The 21,963-nt window shown below is 43.0% G+C and overlaps 1 protein-coding gene and 1 pseudogene across 1 annotated transcript in view; both read left to right on the plus strand.

Moving 5' to 3' along the window:
- DCHS2 (dachsous cadherin-related 2) overlaps positions 1-21,963 on the plus strand; it is a 191,308-nt gene that overhangs the window by 59,030 nt on the left and 110,315 nt on the right. The window lies entirely within an intron of this gene.
- Positions 16,207-16,761, plus strand: LOC132234277 (dual specificity protein phosphatase 18-like; annotated as a pseudogene).

The following is a 21,963-nucleotide window of genomic DNA, read 5'->3' on the forward strand; positions in this document are numbered from 1 at the left end:
TTTGAGCTGCTATAACAGAGTACAATAAACTGGCTGTCTTATAAGCAACAGAAATTTATTTTTCAGAGTTCTGGAGGCTGGATGCCTGAGATCAGGGTGCCAATACTGTAGCGTTCTAATGAGGGTCCTCCTTTGGGCTGGAAACTCAATTTTTCCTTGCATCCTCCCATGGTTGAAAGAGCAGATAGAGAGAGAGAGCTCCCTAGGGTCTCTTTTATGAAGACAGTAATCTCTGAGGGCCCCACCCTCATGACTATTCACCTCTCCAGTCTCACCTCCAAATACCATTACATTGGGGGTTAGGATTTCAATATGTAAATTTTGGGAAGGACACAAACATTAGTTCACAACCAATTAATAGGCACATGTCTTTGTTTCATTGAATTACCTGACTTTGTACCACTGCTCTGGGGAGTTTCCAAGGGTCCACTTGTGTGGAAGTTTGCCTCCACCTCCACTGAAGGAAAGCCTGGCTCAGGCTTGTTTTGTTTTAGATTTTCAATAGATTGCCATCCTCCTTTCATGTCACTGAATCTATCTTTCCTAGCACTTTTCATCATTAGGGTGGTCAGTGGCAAGATCTAGTTGGCCAAATGTTGGATGTTTATCTAAAGCAGTGGTTCTCACTTATTGTGCATTGTAGTGTCCTAGGGGGTGTCATTCACAGATTCTGACTCAATAGTTCAGGTGCAGGGCCTGAGATTTTGTGCATTTTTAATGAGCTCCTCAGTGAACACCGTGAGGCTGGTCTAGGGACCACACTTTGAGTAGGGCCTAAACTCAAAAGGAACCAAGGAGGCCTAATTTGACCTTAGAATCTAGTCACCACTGTCCAATAGAAATGTACTGTGAGTCATAAATGTGAACCAAATATGTAAATCAATATTTTTTTTAGTAGTCACATCAAAAGAAGGAAAAAGGACAGGAGAAATTAATTTTAATAATAAAGTTTATTTAAACCAATATATCACATGCTTAATCTTTCAACATATAATCGATGTAAAAACTATTGAGATATTTTACATGCTTTGGTTTGGATTGAGTTTTTGAAATAAGGGAGGGAAGGAGAGAGCAAGGAAGAATATCAGTGAATCTGTAGATACCTCCCTGCAGAACCTGGTAGCCCTGGGAGGATAGAGCCAGGGAAGAGGTGCCTGACTTCCCTCTCTTCCCTTCCTCTGATCTTCTTCTCTGCCTCCTGTTGGCTGAGCTCACTGGCAGTCCAGAGAGCAAAGGAGCATCAGGGTGTGATCCACTCAAGGTCATCCCTGAAGGGCACAGGGCCTGGTGGACAAGGGTAGAGACAGGATCAGGGGCCTGTTGGGTTGACTGAGGTATTTTTCCCTCTCCCTTTCTCTTCTTTTTTTCATATCATTTCCTCTATTGATCCTGAACACTTTATTCTCCATATGTGTTCTTTTTGTCATCAACCTGCCTATTTTAACATAGATATTTAACTTGAGGTGTAAAGTAGATCCTTACCCTCCTACTGAACAGTATAAGAAAGTTAACTCCCATCTTCTCTCCCACCTTAGATGCTGTTATGGTTTGTTTGAAATAGATATTGTAACACATTTGTCTGATGAGGAAAATGAGGCTCTGGAGGTTATGTGGCCTTTTCTAAGTCAGGCAGTACTCCACTATGCTTGACTCTGAGGATATGAAGGTAAAATATAATCCACATGATAACATCCAGTTGAAATTGTGAAAACATTAGACTGACTAATAATGTTGCGCTTTAGACAAAGTAGCTAAAAGTGTATTGGTTTTATTATGATTTGTCTTATGATCTCTTATAATTTCACACTTAAGTCATATATAGTGTGCTTTATTTAAAACAATTCCTACAGTCAAGACATATAATGATGGTTGCATCAACTTCTGACAAGGGGTCAGGGGTGGTTTATAGCTTAATTAATTCTCTTCCTTACAAAACAATTGATGGCTGGAGAAATATTAAAATAGGAAACCTAATATACAGATCCAGGCTAAAAAAAGAACACCTTCCTTGAACCAGGAAGTGTGGGTAGGAGTTCAGCTTCTGCAGGCAGCTTGGAAACTCAGAGCCAGGTGACAGAGCCAGGCGATCATTCCAAGCCAGACCTCAAGGCTACGACTAGGACATCTCAGTGTCCCCATAACGAGTCCTAAAAGAGATTCAACTTACTAATGTTATCTGCAGAGAAAAACAAACAAACAAAAATATACACCACCTAACTATTAAAGGATTTCAAGATTAACATAAAAACTCAGGGGCATTCCTACATACCAATAATAATAAGTAATGAGAAAACGTAAGAGAAGGCAACTAACGTTTTAACCAAATACATCTGACAAAAGATGTGCAAGACATTTTCTGAGAAAACAAGCTGGTATTGAGTGATACCATTGCACAAGCATTGCCTGTGATATAATCCAAATGCAGCTTTAGTTGTGCCTCTTACCTTCCTTTTACAATATATACAGACAAAGAGATCTTCCCAGCACTGGGATTGCAACTTGAGAGGTCCCTGTCTTTTCTGGTTCCTCTCAGGTAATAAGCCCTATGTTCTCTTTAAATGGCACACACAGTCTTACAGTATTTTGGCAAATAGAACTCTCAGTCCCTTGTCATAGCCAAAAATCAGAATTTAATTGAGTGTTAAATCTCTTCCAGCTGAGGTCTGTTCGCTCTTTTTCTTTCTTAATATTGTGAAGATGTTAATGTTCCTCTAAATTGACCTGTAGATTCAATGCAGTTCTACTAAAAATCGCAGTGGGTTTTTTGGGTGGGAGTTGACAAGCTGATTCTACAGTGTCTATAAACATGGGGAGGGCCAAGAATCACTGAGACACTTTTGAGGAAGGAGGTCAGGGGACTTGAGCTCCTAGGAAAGAAGACTTGTAATTAAAGCGTAGTAATTAAGAGAGTGTATTGCTGGCATAGGAATGGACAAATCAATCAATGAAAAGAGAAGAGAGCCCAGGAACAGACTCGTGCACATAGACATTTGATTTATTTCAGAAAGTGGCACCACAGAGCCACAGGGCAAGATGGTCTTTTTCAATAAATGCTGCTGGGATAATTGGAAATTTATAGGGAAAAAATGAAATTGAGTCCTCCAAAAGCAGTTATACTAGATGCTGCTGAAATTGGATCCTTAAAAAGTTGTTTTAGATGATGCAAGGATGTATGAATTTTTGTAAACTATTGATAGATGCTACAGATTTTAAAGGACACATAATTCAGATGTTGGCTGTAAGAATAGGTCCAAGAATTCTGTAGCATTCCCTCCTCCACAGAAGAGACATTTGGGGGGCTAAAGTTAACCCCTCAGCCTGAGGATTAGTTCTTATGTTTCATCAGAAAGATTCCTATGAGGTCATATCTTAATTTTATTCCATGTATCTGAATGGAGCCCCTAGGGGACACTGAAACAGAATTTGCTGGGAGTGCTTCTGGATTTCTGACATTGTTCAGGCTTGAAACAAATGTCCTTTGCTCATTTTCTCATTGAATCTTAACCTATTATAATTTCTTGGGTGAACCTTGAAATCTTTTCATGATCTTCTGGTATGGTCTAATATTTCTGTGGCCTAAATGTGGCTGGTTTAAGAAAGAACATTTCATAAACTGACAGTGATAACAGCGTTTAGATCCACATTTGTGTCCACACATGCATTCTCTGTCATCCTTTCCTACATATGATTTATTGAATATGTATGCCTCTTGCCTCTTCAATTAGATTCCAAAGTGCTAAAGATCATGGCTTATTTGATCACTGTAACTGCCATCTCATTGTCATCTCATTATCATAATCATTATCATCTCATTATCATAATCACAGCTGTACCTTAGCTTACTCTGATAGACACTTTATGGAATCCATTGACAAGACACCACCATGAGGTTGGCTACTATTATGATCCTTATTTTGCAGATGGAGAAACTGAGGCACAAGGTGTGAAGTGATTTGCTGAAGATCACACAGCTAGTAGGAAGCAGACCTAGGGACAAAACCAGGAAGTCCTATTCTGGAGTCTTGGCTGCTCTCTACTGTATAATACTTTTTATTATACACACAAGACATTGATTATAGAAAAGAAGTTTTGAAGTTCTATGGTAACAGACCCTGGCTAACTTATGTAGAAAAAAAATTCTTGGGAGGATATTGGGCAGCTTTAAAAATTGAACTAATATCTAGGAAACTAGGAGTATGGTCAGAAACCCAGGAAGCTGGGTCATGTTGCAGAATTGGTCTGATAACTCTGAGGCTGCTGGGTGCCACTGCTAAGGCTGAGTACTCAACTTCCCCTTGTCATTGCCTCCCTAGATCAACAATTTAAGTTGTGTTGTAGAAACTTCCCTTTGGCCAAGCCTCAGACACCGTGCATGCTCCATCTGCCAAGGGCGAGGACAGGGAGCATGTGATCTGCTTTGGCTTTTGCAGTGAGAAGTAGGACTTGACTTCCCATCAAAACCCACACACTGAAGGCTTTCCCAGGGGGTAAGGGGGGTTTGATGTTGAGCAGCCAAAATATAATGAACAGTCATTACAGCTCTCCTGTTTACTATCTTGTGTTCACCTCACAGCGGCAATTCTGCTCACAGAGAATGGCCTACTCGGCACTTGCATTCCATGCCCAACAACATGCTGGCAAATAGGAGAGCTGTCTGCATAAGTCAGACTCAGAACATTAAACGATAACCCTTTAGTGTCACACAGGAAAGTGTTAGAGATAACACTTTGTATTAGGTTCTTCTTACACAGGTCTTATGAGAAGCCATATGTGATGTTTCCTTACATTATCATGTATTAGCACTGATGAATGAAATGCTTCTTGATCTAAAGAATGAAAAATGTGAAAACGGTGATTTTTAAAGGATCTATGTTAGTGTAATGAAATGGCAGGGCTCTTTGGAAAAGACAATAATGCTGGGAAAATAGAAGGCAGCAGGAAAAGAAGACCAAGTAGGAGATATATTGACTCCATGAGAGAAGCCATAGGCACGAGTCTGCAGGCACTGAGCAGGGCTGGTGAGGACAGGCATTGTGGACATCCCTCATTCACAGGGTCGCCAGGGGTCAGAGTTGACTCAACAGACATAACACATTAATATCACTGTCACTAAGGATAACTTTTCTTCGTTAGCCATTCATTACTACTTTTTATTATCTGCCACTAAGAAATAATTAAAAATTGCAGTGAGATATATCAGTGATTATTTAGATGAGATATGATATAATAGAACTTTCTGTCTCTCATTTGTCATATGAGAGCTTAGGTGACAACAGGAGAGCCAAGTAGGGGCTGAGGTTGAGGCAGGGGACAGGGCTGAGGCCCCAGGAAGGGTCTGGTGTATAATTCTGGTCTAGGCAACCTGTACATCAATCCTTAGGAAAAACAGAGGCTAAGAGGCCAACTGAGGAAGGAAACTGAAAACCAGGGCAGGGGATCAAAGAAAGAGCCAGGGATGCCCCTGCCTGGCCCCACGGTATCCCAACCCTAGGGAGCAGGAGGCTAACAGTTACAGAATGTTTCGGCAGTAAACTGGGGTGTGATGCTGGAGTGTAATACTGGAGTGTGATACTGAACTCTTCCTTGTTTTTTGCCCAGGGCCAGAATGGCTCCCAGAGTGCGGGTGGGCCCAGCAGAGAAGCAATTAGACACACTTGGCTGGGGCGCGAGGGGCCTGTGGTGTCCGGACTGCAAAGCTGATGACAGTATTACTTTTTAAACGCCCTGTTTAAAAATTGGTCATGGTTCATTTAAGCACTGTGGCTTTGGGAGTTACCTCACAGCTATGTGTTTTTGCCTTAGTTAAGTGGAGCCTGATGAACCAGAAATGCACTTTATATTATGGTGGGATGGAAATTCAGTTCCAGCTAAGGGTTCAAATGCTAAATTCTCCAAATTAACTAAATAGTATGTCAGTTTCAGAGCTCCAGTTTTAATGCTTTAGGGGCCCTGCTAATTGGTATTTGGCTTCTAAGTAGCGCAGTGATTCTATATGGTCTTCAGCAACGTTTGGGAAAGCAAGCGATCCTGGCCGATTCAATTATCCTATCTCAAAGAAGCATGGCTTTTACTTAGTTTGGGGATTTTGAACAGAGAATAATCCTCTAAAAGACGCTTAGACTGAGGGACTGGGGATAGCCAGGCCTGCTATTTCCAAGTGTTTGTATGACATGGACGTAGCACAGACTACTTTTCCCTCTGATGGTGCTGAGCTTTTGTAAAGCAATTGCTATTTTTTTTTAAAAAAAATTATTTTGTATTGTTTTCAGAGAGGAAGGGAGAGGGAGAGACAGGCACATCAATGATGAGAGAGAATCATTGATCTGCTGCCTCCTGCATGCCCCACACTGGGGATTGAGCCTGCAACCCGGGCATGTGCCCTGACCGGGAATCAAACAGTGACCTCCTGGTACATAGGTTAACGTTCAACCACTGAGCCATCCAGGCCGGGCTAAAGTACTTTGCTCTTTCATTCAGCTGTGACTTTGAGATGACTTTGACAGTAAATCTCTATTGAAGGGATAGAGCCCACGAGGCCCTGTTGCATAGCCAGAGTGAATAATTGCCGTCACCTGTTACGTGGCCTTGATCCCTCAGTCTGGCCCCCCTATGCATCTGCAGCTGTCGAGGTATGCTTATCAGGGATCTGCTTTCTGCAGCGTGCTCTCGTCTCTCGCTTGGAAAAGATGTTAATTAAAAAATAAATAGAACTGCCAAAAGTGAATTATTGAGTTCCATGGTTATCTCTGGATTCTGGACTTATTGTAGATGTCAGCGTCATGGGGAGAGGAAGAGGTCCTCCGGCCGGAGTCCTCCAACGACCATTCATTACTCCGTAGAGGAGTGGCGGTATTTGCAGATAACGCAGTCCTGAATCTTAACTAGGATGGGCCTTGAATGAAGATTACCTTCCCGTTTTCAGTCAGACATCTGATGCGAGGTAAAGGCTTAGATACAGAGGCCTAATGAATTGACAGAGCCGGGAAGGTTTCAGACAAGTTGCAGCTTTTAAAACCCGAGAGTCAGTATTCAGATATTTCCTCACACTGTGCATTTGTGCTGTTTATCCTGAAATCCAAAACATTCTAGTTTGATTTAGTAATTCAATTTAGTGTTTGCATGATTCATTTTCTCACAAGAAAATTCGTTTGGGTTGTTTAGATCTGCAGCTGGCTTTCATCTTCATTTTCCCGTTTCTTGTATGTATGGTTTTTCTTTCTATCCACTGTAAATTTCCATTTTTCTTCGGCCTATGCATAAAGACAAGTGAAGCTTTTTCTTTTCTTTTCTTTTCTTTTCTTTTCTTTTCTTTTCTTTTCTTTTCTTTTCTTTTCTTTTCTTTCTTTTCTTTTTTCCAGATTCTAGATACATTTGTTTGGTACGTTAAGAAGTTCTTTTCTGTGTTCAGTTTTACTATTGTTTACACTCAACTCAGTGACTTACTTCTACTTCTGCCCAGAATTCTAGTTGGGATCCCATTTAACTCTTTCTTCTTCTTGAATTTGTTGCTTTTCAAAGCTTCTTGCATTTACCTGCTGTTTGATCTACATCTGCTATTCTCTGTAAGGGACATGTTTTATAGCTGGATGCCATTTATACATATAATAAGTCATATTTCAACAAGTCTTTGTTAAGCTCTCAATCTGTGCATCTTGAGTACAACAATTCATAAAAAATGAGTTGAATATGCTTTTTAAATGCCCGCAAACTTGAGGAAGATAAGGTAGGATGCTCTAAGTCTCTGCTGCCCAAAGTGGCGACCCAGGAGCGGCAGCATTGGGACTTGTTGGAAACACGCATCTCCAGGCCCACCCAGATTTCCTGAACCAGAGTCTGAATTTTATTAAGATCCCAGGTGATTTGCATGCATTTTAAAGTTTAAGAAAAATGTGCAGAGGCACATAACAACATTTATTTATGTATTTATCTATTTATTTATAGTTTGGTATACAATATTATAGTGATTTGTCATTTTTCTTCAATTACAGTTGACATTTAATATGATTTTATATTAGTTTCAGGTGTACGGCATAGTGGTTAGACGTTTATATATTTTATGAAGTGTTTTCCCTGATAATTCTAGTACCCACCTGGGACCATACATAGTTATTACAATATTACTGTATTCCCTATGCTGTACTTTACATCCCCATGACTTCTTTGTAACTGCCAATTTGTACTTTTTAATTCCTTCACCTTTTTCATGCAGCCTCCCCTCTGGCAACCCTCAGTTTGTTCTCTGTATCTATGAATATGTTTCACTTTTGTTCATTCATTTATTTAGTTTTTTGGATTCCACATATAAGTAAAATCATATGATATTTATTGCTCTCTGACTTATTTCACTTAGCATAATACCCTCTAGGTCACCCATGTTGTCAAAAATGGTAAGATTTCATTTTTTATGGCCAAGTAATATTCCATTATATATGCAGGGTGGAATAAAATTAGGTTTACAGTTGTTCCCATGGACAATAATTAATAAATAATAATACAAGAATAAACTGTCATGCATACTAATAACTGTAAACCTACTTTTGCCCCACCTGTATGTACCACATCTTCTTTATTCAGTGAGTTGGCATTTCTATATCTTACAGTGTTGGTTATCCCACTAATTCTGGCAATCATCTGTCACTGTGCAAACTTACCATAATATTACTGACTAAATCTCCCTTCACTTTTTCCACCCATCCACCCACTCTTCTCCCCTCTGGCAACCATACCTTTGGTCTGTGTTCTATGAGTCTGCTTTTATTTAATTTTTGTTTGTACATTTGGTTTGTCTTTTTATAACAAAATTTTAAGTATGCATTAGTACAGCGGTTCTCAACCTGTGGACGACCCTTTCACAGGGGTTGCCTAAGACCATCGGAAAACACATATATAATTACATATTGTTTTTGTGATTAATCACTATGCTTTAATTATGTTCAATTTGTAACAATGAAATTGGGGGTCACCACAACATGAGGAACTGTATTAAAGGGTCGTGGCATTAGGAAGGTTGAGAACCACTGCATCAGTAGATTTAATTATTTAATAACTAGAGGCCCAGTGCATGAAATTCATGCACTGGGGTGGGGGCAGGGTCTTTCAGCCCAACCTGTGCCCTCTCGCAGTCCAGGAGCCCTCAGGGGATGTTCACCTGCCAGCAGTCAGACATCCCTTTTGCAGTCTGGGGCTCTCGCACTCCGGGAGCCCTTGCTCCTTACTGCTGCTGCACTTGCCAGCCATGAACCTGGCTTCTGGCTGCGCAGTGCTCCCACTGTGGGAGCGCACTAACTACCAGGGGGCAGCTCCTGCATTGAGCGTCTGCCCCCTGGTGGTCAATGTGCATCATAGCGACTGGTCGTTCTGGTCATTCCGCCATACTGTCGCTTAGGCTTTTATTATATAGATTGTGGCTAAAATGTACACATATAGATTACAGCATGAGTTTTGTTATTTTAGTGATGCAAAGAAGCTTAGTTGGATTCTAAGCCTTGGAAATTGGAGTGACACACTGCAGAAGCTTTGAGCCAAGCTCACTTTTTTTTTTATTTGTTCACAGTACACCTTGGAGAATGCAGTGTAAATGGGAAAGAATGACTCTGAGTCTTCCCATCCCTCTGACAAGCCACACACTTGGGATTGTCCCAAGAGGTCAAAGTATGCTCTGCATGTGTTTTTTAGCCATTTGAGTCCCATTCGTATGGCTTCTAACAGAGGCTGACCCTCTCAAGGGTGTGCTCATGTAAATAGTATAATGAAAATATTGTAATAAAATTCGCCTCCAGGATCCAGGCAACTGGGGTGGCTGTGATGGGGAGGGGAGAAGTGACAGGGACAGATGGAGTCGGAGTCTGACAGGGAAGGAGCGATTCATGCTTGTTTGGCCTTGGAGCATAAAAACATCTGGGAAATAAAACGAGTGAAGTTGACTGGAAATGTGAACCTTTGCCAAGACTGTGTAAGAAAGGTGCAGTGAGGAACTGGAGCAGACGCTTACTTCCCTCTTCTCATCCTCCAGCTTGGAGATTAAAAAAAACAACAAGAGAGAAATCATATTGCTGCACACGGGAAAATTGGCGATCCTCAGAAACATGTATGAAGTTTGATTTCCCCAGTTCCCCTTCTGTGTAAGCAGTTGGTTGCCCAGGAAAGGGGGTGGAGCTACTGTGTGATGGGAGAGCATGTGCCCGGGCAGAGCATTAAATTGCTTCTGGAGTCTTCAGCTGTCGGAGAAGTCCTTTCTAGAGACAGGGACAGGAGGACTTTTGAGGATCAGATGGAAGAAGTGAAGAAACAGTAGGAAGACCCATTCCTCACTGGGTGGGGAAGAGCATCACAGGTCTTAGGACAAGTGCTATTGGGCAAGCACTGCCTCTCCGGCCCTGTCAGCTGCTGATGCCCAGGTGCCGGGGTAACTGTGAGCTCAGCCAGGTCCCTCGGCTTCTTTGCATCTCTTATCCCCAGCAGAAATAGACAGCCGGGCAGTGGGCAGTGGCACTTCCTCTTCCTAGAGACACAATCCTCCCATATTTCTGCTGTGGGCCCTCCTTCCAGGCCATTCTTTGGATCCATGCTGCTCCTTCTCTCTGCAGTCTCTTCTCCTCTTGTGTACTGTGGATGCTCCGCAAACCCCACTGCGTGATCCTGACAGTTTTACTTAGCGCTCTCTTCCTACTCGTTCTCCTGTGTCCATCTTATTTCTAAGCATATCCTTCAAGCACCCTGGATTGAATAATCATCTCCAATATGTGTTTCTAAGCCATATTCAAGAATATATATGTATGTTTAAATGTAAATATAAAATATATGAAATATAAATAAATATGTAAGATATAAAATAATGCAATAAAATCTATAGATAAGATAAAATATTAAATAATAAAAGTTAAAACATCATTAAAATAAATTTGTTTTCTTCCCACTACTCTGTCTATTCCAGTGATGGCGAACCTATGACATGCGTGTCAGAGGTGACACGCAAACTCATTTTTTTGGTTGATTTTTCTTTGTTAAATGGCATTTAAATATATAAAATGAATATCAAAAATATAAGTCTTTGTTTTACTAGGTTGCAAATATCAAAAAATTTCTATATGTGACACTGCACCAGAGTTAAGTTAGGGTTTTTCAAAATGCTGACACGCCGAGCTCAAAAGGTTCGCCATCACTGGTCTGTTCCCTTTGCCAGATCTCGGAGTGTGCCTGTGCCTTTAGGAGAGCCCTGCTGGACAGGAGCCGCGCTTGGCCTGAGTCCCACCTGCTAGTCATTGCCCTGACCAGCTTCCCTCGCCTCCTGACTGGCTCCGCCTTAACATGCAGGGCCCGGAGAGACTGATGCTCCAGTTCCCCAGTGCCCAGGCTCAAACTTACTTCAGAATCTTTAGCTAAAAGCACTGGCTTTCTGGGCTTTCCCTCAGTACCAGAAGTCAGGTATTGAATAACCTCATAACTTCTGGTTGCTTCTCTGAACAAAGAGGAATTCTGTCAAATACCAGCCCATTTAAGAGCAGATCTGGGAATCGGTATCCCTCTCAGTGATAATATAGTGACACACCTAGAGGCAGGAAATCCTTGGGAACTGGTCTCTGAGATACGTGAGGATACTGAAAATGAGAAGGAGGTCAGGAAGTTCTATTGCAAATGAGTCACGGGCTCCAGTCTAACATATATGCAATTACACTCATGTATAGGTCAAAACAAATTATGAAAGGTTTCATCAGTATTTGAGAGTGAAGATTAGAAATGAATTCTAAGTGATGGGAAATACCATTCAAATTACCACCAAATTTCTGAAAATACTGTTTATCTTTATGCTTAGTTTCCTCATCTGTTGATTTGCAAATAATAGCTTCATTAGGTCCCTCATGGTTTCCCTAGATAGTTCAGTGATAAGGTATTTAGCCAAAGAAAATAGCCATTTGTTAAGCAGTTGAACAGCTGCTAAAGTTTGTTGGAGGACATCTTATAGGGGACAAGCCTTTGCCACACCCATATGAGCTCATTTTGGCACTGTGGACCCAACCTCACCCTGTCAGCAGCTGTCGGGCTGGGGAGCACTCCCACTGTTGAGCTGCTGCATTCCCCAGTGACATGGCTGCCGTGCACATTCTGACCTCTCTGACTGTCCCCTGTTGTCCATCTATTCTTGGCTGCCCCATAATCCACAGCGTCTCATTTAGGAAAGAGCTGGGCAGGGTCTCCCTTCCAGTCTTCCCTTCACTTCTTTATCTTGCATACTTCATTAATTTTAGGTATTTGTGTAAGAAGAGGCTTATCCACCATTTCGGTAGGATTAATGTCTTAATACTTTAAAAGCATAGCTTTAGGCAGGAAATGGGGAGGCAGTGGTAATAAATTTTTGTTTTGAGTAGGGAAATAAGTGTATAGTGATGTCAGAGATGCTTCCTGAATTATGGCCTCATTTTTTTCCGCAGGTATCATGTTTCTCTTACCCCCCCCCAAAAAAAACAACAAAAAAGGTTGTTTGGAGATGTCTTTTTGCCTTCATTCTATATTATGTTCTCTGGGACTTTTCTACTTTGCTTCCCTTAGTGTTAGAAACTCAACTTCAGGAAAATAATGTACAGAGTTATGCATTTTTTCTTTTGATTGGGCTGAAAAAAATACTACATTTAGGCTCTGAGTTAGTACTTTGTTCTAAACCTTGAGAAGTTAATTAATAACCAACTTAGTATTTTGGAATCATCTTTTAAACATATAGATATGTTACTCTGAATTTGAATATATCTCTATCTTTATCTCTATCTCTATCTCTATCTCTATCTCTATCTCTATCTCTATCTCTATCTCTATCTACATCTACATCTACATCTACATCTATATCTATATCATCTATCTACATCTATGTTGTGTTCAACAGATTATTGACTGCCTCCTCTCTGTCTGGTACTATTCTACACTTGATCTTAGCCAAAAGGCCGAGAAGCGATGTCTGGTACTATTCTAGAAGCTGAAGGTAATAGTGCTGAACAAGACAAAATGCTTTTCATATGGAGCTTACTGTTATTTTTTGGTAGGGGAAGAATATAACATAAATAAATAAGTAAATAATTTCAAATATTAAGGCAGAAGGGAAAATAAAGTAGATGTATTCATTATGGTCCCAGCAAGAAACAGAAGGAGCACTTAAATTATGATAATTTGAAAACAGTTTAATAGAAGTTCTATTTACAAAGGTAAGGGCAGTGGCAGGGTAAGGAGACCTTATAAATGAATGCAGTACTGAGGTTAGTAACAGAGGCAAACCCTGCAATGGAGGAACCAGTTACTCAAAAGGCAGGCAGGACCAGTGGAGAGGGCTGCTGTGCTGGGGCTCTGACCTTCAGCGAGGTCTTGGCCAGCTCTTGTCTCTGCAGGAAGGAAACTCGGGGAAGTAAGTTGCCAGCCTCACGGCTCCCCATTGGCCTGATGCATTAGAAGTCACATGGTGTGCCAGGGTCCAACCCTAGCAGGTCCAGGGGTTCCCAAAGGCATAGACGGAGTCGGCGAAGAAGGAAGGACACGGAGACAGTGTTCAGTTGATCAGCAGCCTAGCCAGGATCTCCAGCCAAGTTCTGGTCTGGATCTCCAGAGAGGTTTTGCTTCGGATCTCCAGCGAGGTTCTGTAGCCATGTTCCCTCGCTAGGTTCTTCAGCCAGGTTCTGTCCAGGTTCTCCAGCCAGGTTCAGTCACCAGGTTCTAGTCAGGTTCTCTTGCCAATTTCTGTAGTCAGGTTCAGTCCAGGATCTTTTGCCATGTTCTCTCCAGCGAAGTTCTTCTGTCTGTAGGTTCTGTCTGTAGGTTCTCTCTTCTAAGTTCTGTGTCTTGCTGTCTTGTTACATCTATATTTATACCAGTTGATTCAATCCTATCAATCTCTATTACAAAGGTTAGGGCGTTTCTTATCTCCATTCCAGGGAGTAAAGATTATGTAGCTTAAGCATGATTGTTCGTAGTTAAAGTGATTAATTACCCGCCTGGCACTTAGTTGAGGGGTTTTATTCCTTCCCTAACTTCAGGGGAAAATCCCTACCTGGGGAAACAACCTTTCTCAGAGAGGAGACCTTGGTTAAAACACATAGTGCCAAGAAGGTGAGCAAACATTTTAAGAACAGTATGCCATATATGCCAGGTCCTTTGAAACAGCAAGGATGGACCGGCTCCCGGCAATGGTGAAGCAGCCGCATGTTGTAATTTGTACATGTCAGTTTTCTAGGGCACAAAGCAGGTGGGAGAAAGGTGGGCTCTGTCAGTCTCAAGGGGCAGGGGACATCCCGCACCAGAGGGAAATGGAACATTACATGGGGCTTACAATGGGTAAGGATCTAAAGCAGTGGTTCTCAACCTTGGCTGCACATTAGAATCACCTGGGAATCTTTTTAAAATCCTGATTTCTGGGCCCCATCCTCCGGAAATTCTGTTTCTTTGTTATGGGGTGAGGCCACAACATTAGTAACAAAGAAACAGAATTTCTGGAGGATGAGGCCCAGAAATCAGGATTTTAAAAAGATTCCCAGGTGATTCTCATGTGCAGCCAAGTTTGAGAACCACTAAGCTAAAGTGTTGTATTGTTTCTGCCATAAGTGTGCTTACAGTTTATTTGCAATGATCAAAATTAAGTTTATGAAAAGATAACTAGGAAAATAAAATTGGTTATAAGTGATACAACTGTTATACACCAAAACTCTTACATTTAAGAACAGGAAGCAATTGTTTCTCCTGTGAAGGATGAGGAGACATTTCATGGAGCAAGTGTAATTGAAACTGAACTTAAGGAATGGATAGGCTGTTAGTAGTTGGGAAACAAGGAGGAAACATTCCAGGACTGTAAAGTGTCCTGGGCCAAAGTGCACAGATGGGACACATTTTAGGAACCATTTGGCTGAAGTGGTCGGATGATTCTACAATCCTTCTAGAATCATAGACTTGTACTGAAAATAAACCTTCTCTCTTCTAAACTCCCACGCAGTGTAAAATCACATCTGTAGGTACTAGTTAGCTTCCTTTCTTCTTCCCCATTTCCCTTCCTGCACTCCCCTTACCTCGGTGCCTTTCAACAGGCATTTATTGAGCACCCACAATTTGCATAGTTGCAATAGGAAGCCAATAAGACACTGCACTGAACAAGACCGTGCACCCAGTCAGTCGGAGAGTTCAGTTTCAATCTCATATTCCAGAAAGTCTCTCAGTAATGTAACAAGATTGTAATACTGATAGCTAACACTTACTGAAGACTTTTTATATACCGCACACTATTCTTATTCAAGGAAACTTGGTTTGTCTTATGAAGAATGAATTCAAGACTCAGGAGAAAGGATTACTGAAATGGTCTTTCATGTTTTGGCCTACAAAGGTGTGTTTGACTGTTTTAAAAGAAGCACTCGTTTGCTGACGTAGTATGTTGACTGGATAACCTACTGCCTATCAAGTGTGCACGAGACTTTAACTTTGCACAAATTATGGAAGAGGGAGATTTTCTTAGTGAGAGACCTGTAGAGATTGAGTCTGGGTCCAAAGTGATTTCCTTCTGCTCCACGGGAGTGTCTCCTACTTTGGGGATTTCTTTCTGGGATTCCAGACCTCAGTGCAGCAGGAGACCGGGCAGGGGAAGGCCTCAGGCAGGATGGCAGGACGTTGAGAGAAGCAGCCAGACTGAGAAGGAGCCACCTCGGAGGCCCAGCTCCGGGGAGGCCCACGTGTCTGGGGGCGGAGGCTGGTTCTGCCCCAGAGGAGGTGAGAAGTCTGACTTGCACGCTGTCCTCGGAGAGATGTTTCCTTAGAGGCTTGCTGTTGTTTCTCTTCATTTCCGATGTTGACAAGACAGAATTCATTTGGAAAAAGAGTGCTTCGTGATTCACAATGAGCTCTGTGTGTGTTTAATAAGCTCTTTAGGAATTTCCCTTATAACTTTTAAGTCTTTTCTTTTTAACTTCAGACTGGTTGAAAGAAATGCGTTATGAGCGCGCGGTGCCAGAAGGCGGCGGTGCGGCAGGATTGTCCCTTGGCTGGCGGCCGCCATAGCGTAGTGGGGTGCATTGCCACGGAGACGAGCGAGGCCCGTGGAGTGGGCTGCGCGCTGAGCCGACCCTACTTTTCGACCAGGACTGCCATGGCCCCCGAGTGATGGGGGGATGGGTAACAGGTTTTCCATGGACACAGCCTTGCAGAAAGATGCGGCCTGTATGTCTCCCTGGCCGCTGACCCCCCGGCCTGATGACAGCACCTCCAGGTTCCTTCCCGGTTCAGTTCAGTCGGCGGCCTCTCAGGGATCACCAGGAGCCTGTATATCAGCAGTGGGGTGGCCGCCAACAACAAATTTATGCTCTCCAGCAGCCACATCACCTCAGTCATCAATGTCTCGGGGGAGGTGGCGAATACCTTGTATGAAGACATCCTGTTTGTGCAGGTGCCTGTGGCTGCACACCCAGGTCACACCTGTGTGACTTCTTTGACCCCATTGCCGACCACATCACCCATGATGTTGGGATGAAGCAGGGCCGCACACTGCTCCGCTGCCAGCCAGTGTGAGCGGCTAGGCGGCCCTGTGCCTCGCCTACCTCATGAAGTACCACACCATGTCCCTGCTGGCCGCGCACACGTGGACCAAGCCATGTCGGCCTGTCGTCCGGCCCAACGGGGTTTTGGGAGCAGCTCATTCAGTAAGAGTTCCAGCTGTTTGGCAAGAACACCGTGCACATGGTCAACTCCCCTGTGGGAATGATCCCTGACATCTACGGGAAGGAGGTTTGTTTAATGGTTCCCCTGTAAGCTATGCCACCAGCCCCTGCATCGGGGTCAGAGGTGCAGATCTGCCGCCGATCCTACACTAAGACCTGGGCTTAAACATTCTGCTTTTGTGCTATAGAAAAAACAGGTGATGCCTTTTATCAGAGCAATAAAAAAGGAAGAGTGCGGTAGTTTTTAACTTGTAATCCTTCTCTTTTAAGATTAAGCTCACTAAGTGTAAAAGGGTGAAGATAAGTTTCCCACCCTGTGAATGACAGGTCATGGCTACTGGCCAGAGGGGAGAGTAAGTAAGGCAGGTGGTGCCTGAGTCACATGGACCACCGCCCAAAGCCAGACTGGAATCCTGCAGCCTTCCCCCAGACCAGTGGTCGGCAAACTGTGGCTCCCGAGCCACATGCGGCTCTTTGGCCCCTCGAGTGTGGCTCTTCCACAAAATACCACGTGCGGGCGCGCATGTACAGTGCGATTGAAACTTCGTGGCCCATGCGCAGAAGTCGGTATGCTGTGGAAGAGCCACACTCAAGGGGCCCAAGAGCCGCATGTGGCTCGCGAGCTGCAGTTGGCCGACCACTGCCCAGACCAACTAACCCAGGCCTGAGTGCTGCAGTTCCACCTCGTCCTTTCAAACCCAAGAGCCTTAAGCACCGTGGCACCTCCTTGCTTAACAGTAAGTGCCCACCTACTGGATAAGTGACTGTCCAAGGTGCTCTGGGAACCCTAGGCTTCTGGGCCAGTGCTGCTCCCACCTTCAACCACAGGGCCCAGCTCTGGTTTTCTGGATTGGATTTATGCATAAGGTAATTTTCAAAAAAACCATTCTACCATATAACATTTTTTTTCACTTTTTTTTTAAGCGCTGTTGTACACAATAGGGTCTGAAAGTGCCCTTGGCACCTCCACCCCCCAGCAGCCTTTGCTGAAAGGTGGCATTAGTTTTCTCTGGGACACCTGTGGAGATAAGGCCTGACATCAGGCCTCAGAGGTTCCTCTCACAGGCCTTGGCTCAGAAGGCTGGAGCTGCAGACCCAAACCTAGCCTTGTCACCTTCTCCTCGTGTGATTTTGGACCTCTTGGAGCCTGTTTCCTCATATGTCCAAGCAATAACCGCCCTTTTACCCCAGGGCTCTCATGAAGATTCAATAGTTCCTTAGCACGGCGCCTAGAACTGCTTCGAGTAACCGGCAGTTCTCACCATGAATGATGCTGTGGCTCTGCTGGTCCAAATCAGGACGGTCATCCTCCTAATGACATTTCCACATCGTGCATTTCCTTTTATGTTTACAAAGCGTTCTTCCAAAAGAATCCTTTTCAGAGTCCCCCTGGTGTTTAATCCATGTGTCACCTGGGGGTCTCAAAGCAAGGAGCACACTGCCAGCTTCCCCCCAAAGGCCTCATTTAGATCACTGGCCATGAGAGCCAGTGCCCCGGTCCGGCTCACCCACTGGGGCCCACAGGGGCATATGCCAAAGGGACCAATGAGTGGGCCCCACCAGGAGGCCCTGACATCCAGCCTTTGCTCAAATACCCAGGGGCCTGAGGAGCTGGCTCAAGACCCGCTATTCTGATACAGAAGTTTCCAGGCAAACAATATATGAGACAGACAAAAGCACAACTGCTCTGTGGGTCAAGAGCCCAGTGCCAACCAAATGCCCCTTCTCTCTAAAACTACCCACCCTCGCTTCCACAAAGCATGCCCAGGGGTTCGATTTTAGGCTGGGGGGAGAAGGAAAACCGCTCTTGCTAGACTGACCTCCTTTTACAGTTGAACAAACAGACCCACCAACACCAGGGCTGGGGTGGAAGAGCCCTCCCAAAGCAGCCTTTCCGGAAGAAACCTCGTTGGAAAATTTCTTCTAAAGCGTTTTTAAGGAGAAATTTATTTGAATTTTGTTTTCATTTTAAAAAATTTTAAATTAGCATACCATAAAATTAACTTTTCTTGTATGTACAGTTCTGTGTGTTTTAGCACATTTGCCTAACCACCTCCACAGTCAGGACATAGCAGTTCCATCGCCCCCCAAATCCCCCTTTGCTGCCCCTTTTTAGTCAAACATTCACCCCACCCCAGCCTCTGGCAAGCACTGATCTCTTCCTATAGATTTACCTTTTCCAAAATGTCACATACATAGAATCATAACGGATATAACATCTGGAGACTGGCTTCTTCCAGTGTGATGTCTTTTGAGATTCATTCTTTTCACAGTGCTGCTTTTTATATTCACCTGTTGAAGGATATTTGGGTTTCTAGTTTGGGGCAATTTTGAAAGAACTACAAACATTTATGTGTGTAGGGTTTTATGTGAACTTCACTTCTCATCTAGGATATCTACCTAGGAGTGAGATTTTTGCTCAGTCGTATGGTAAAGTTTATATTTAACTTCATAAAAAGCTACCAAACTTCCAGAGTGGCTGTATCTTCTATGTTTCACTATGAGATATTCAGTTTCTCTGTTTCCTCACTGCTATTTGGTACTGTGGATATTTTTTATTTTAGCCATTCTGATAGGTGTGTGGCTTTAATTAGCATTTCTTTAATGGTGAATGATGTTGAGCGTATTTTTGTGTGCCTAATCGCCCTCCACATACCCTCTGTTAAAAAATGTCTATTCAATTCTTTTGCCCATTTTTAAATTGGATCATTTTCTCACTTTTGAGTGTTGACAATTTGTTTTATATTCTGGATGCAATGCCTTTGTCAGATATGGATTTGTAAATATTTCCCCCAATTTAGCTTGTCTTTTCATTCTCTTAAAAGTGTCTTTTGTAGAGCCAAAGTTTTTAAATTTGATGAAGTGCTACTTACCAATTTTTTTTCTATTATGGATTGTTATTTTGGTGTCAGACGTCAGCCTACCCCTAGATCACAGGGCTTTTCTTTAATGTTTTAAAGTTTGAGAGTTTAAAATTTTCACTTATTTCTATGATTCTGTTTTATAAGGTGTGAGTTTCATACATTTTCATATGGGTCTAATCGTTCAATTTCATTTGTTGAAGACTCTCCTTTCTCCACTGAGCTGCCTTTGCACCTTTGTGTAGGTCTATTTTGGGACTCTTTATTGTTTGATATATGTGTTTTTCTCTTCGCCAGTAGTACACTATCTTGATTTACTGTAACTTTATAGTAAATCTTAAAATAGAGGGAAAAAGAAATATGTTATTAGCAAAGGGCAATATATTTTATTTTCTCTGTACAATATATATGAATTATAGATTGGTCTCCTACGAAAGTTTTTCCTCAAGAACTATTAATATTCTTAGGTAGAGTTTTAGGGCTAGTCATAATTAAATTTGTTCATTAAATGTAGCTCAGACACCATCATAATACTGAAATTGAAGTAATCAGTGGGCAGCAAATGAGATACTGTGATTTGAAAATGATCTAGCTGAATGTATTTCACACATGAAAGAAGTGTTTTAAATTTGCATTTTTAACACAACTACGTGGAATCTAGGTATTGGAGAAGTTCATCTTAAGGTGATACTAGTTTAACTTTCTCATTTTTTAACTTGCATCCCACGGCTAATTCCATATCAATTACATATGGAGATGAAAAACACTGTTGAGCTGAATCTGAAGGGCTGTCCATGACACGGGTGGGCTGAGGGTGAGGGATGGACTGGCGTGGGTGGGAGGCGCAACAGCAGGGCTCCGGTTCAGAAACTCTGGCTTTGGAAGGAGATGGGGGAGTGAAGCTGTCAGGCACGAGGAGAAAAGGCAGGATGTAGTCATGGGAATGCGTAGAGACAGGTTTTTGCCCAGTCCCACCGCTGGGACTGCTACGATGGAGCTTGCAGTGAAGCCGGCTTTGCGAGCACTGGGACTGCAGCTTTCTTCCAGGCCCTGGAGAAAGGGAGCACTGTACAAAAGACCAGGGGGAGAGAGACTCAGGTTTGTGTGGAGGATCTCAGTGACCTAGCCGGGGATTCTCAGAGTGTGTGTTCTTAGCCTCTGATGGCAAGCTACCAGGACTTTTCCTGTGGTGGATCTCATGACATGCTCTAAAGCATGTGGAAGGGCAGAGCACCCCTAGGTCCTTTAAGTTCCTAGCTCAGCGGTTCTCAACCTGTGGGTCGCGACCCCTTTGGGGGTCAAACGACCCTTTCACAGGGGTCGCCTAAGACCATCGGAAAACACATATATAATTACATATTGTTTTTGTGATGAATCACTATGCTTTAATGATGTTCAATTTGTAACAATGAAAATATATCCTGTACATCAGATATTTACATTATGATTCATAACAGTAGCAAAAGTATAGTTATGAAGCAGTAACGAAAATAATTTTATGGTTGGGGGGTCACCACAACATGAGGAACTGTACTAAAGGGCCGCGGCATTAGGAAGGTTGAGAACCACTGTCCTAACTACTTGTCAACAAGAAAGAGAGAAAGATTTCCTACGGACATTCGGTGTAGAGTGCCTGCTTGGATGAGTCTGTGCTGGAGTCATTTGTTGTTGAGTTACCGCATAACCTCTGCTCCAGCGCACACCTGCAAAGCCTCTGAGTGTTTGCTCTTGCTGAAGTAGTTGGGGTTGACAAGAAAAAGAAAGAAAACATAGTAGCCTTTTTGCAGCGAACTAACAGAGATCAGATATGAACTGTTGTTGAACCAGAAATTAAGTAGATATGACTCAGCCTCTTAAAGTCAGCTCTGTAATAAATGAGCAAGCTTGCCTGATGGAGGTGGATGGGGAAGGAGAAAAAGAGCCCTCAACTCCAAGCAAAAGACCACGCGGGCCCAGAATTTGGGCATTTGAGTGTGTATCCTGTCCTCTGTCACGTTGTCATAAAGGGGATTTCTGGGATTACATATTCCCTGACTCATGGCAGACCCCAGTATGTGTGGGGCAGTGTCAGGACTGCCGAGGACTTTGGGTGCATGGGCACCTCCATGTTTCTGGTGTGTTTGGTATCCAGCTGCGCTCATGAGGAAAAGGATTAGGGGAGCTGGCATCTTTCTTCCCTGGTGACAGATGCAGATCCCAGAAGAGGGGAAGATTGGAACCTGATGCTGACTGCTTCCTTTCCAAGACAGACACTCAGATCCTAGCTCCAAAATTTGTCAGAAGAAACTTAGGGGTATGCAGTCAAGTGCAGTCGGGAAATTGGTAATGTCACCCAACACAATAGCCAAAGAAGAAAGGAAGATGGGATCTGTGCTGCAAGTCAGAAGAGATTCACTTGCCACAAGCAAATATAACACATGATCCCTCGGAGA

This window comes from Myotis daubentonii, chromosome 5 (assembly GCF_963259705.1).
Source record: "Myotis daubentonii chromosome 5, mMyoDau2.1, whole genome shotgun sequence".
NCBI lineage: Eukaryota > Metazoa > Chordata > Mammalia > Chiroptera > Vespertilionidae > Myotis > Myotis daubentonii.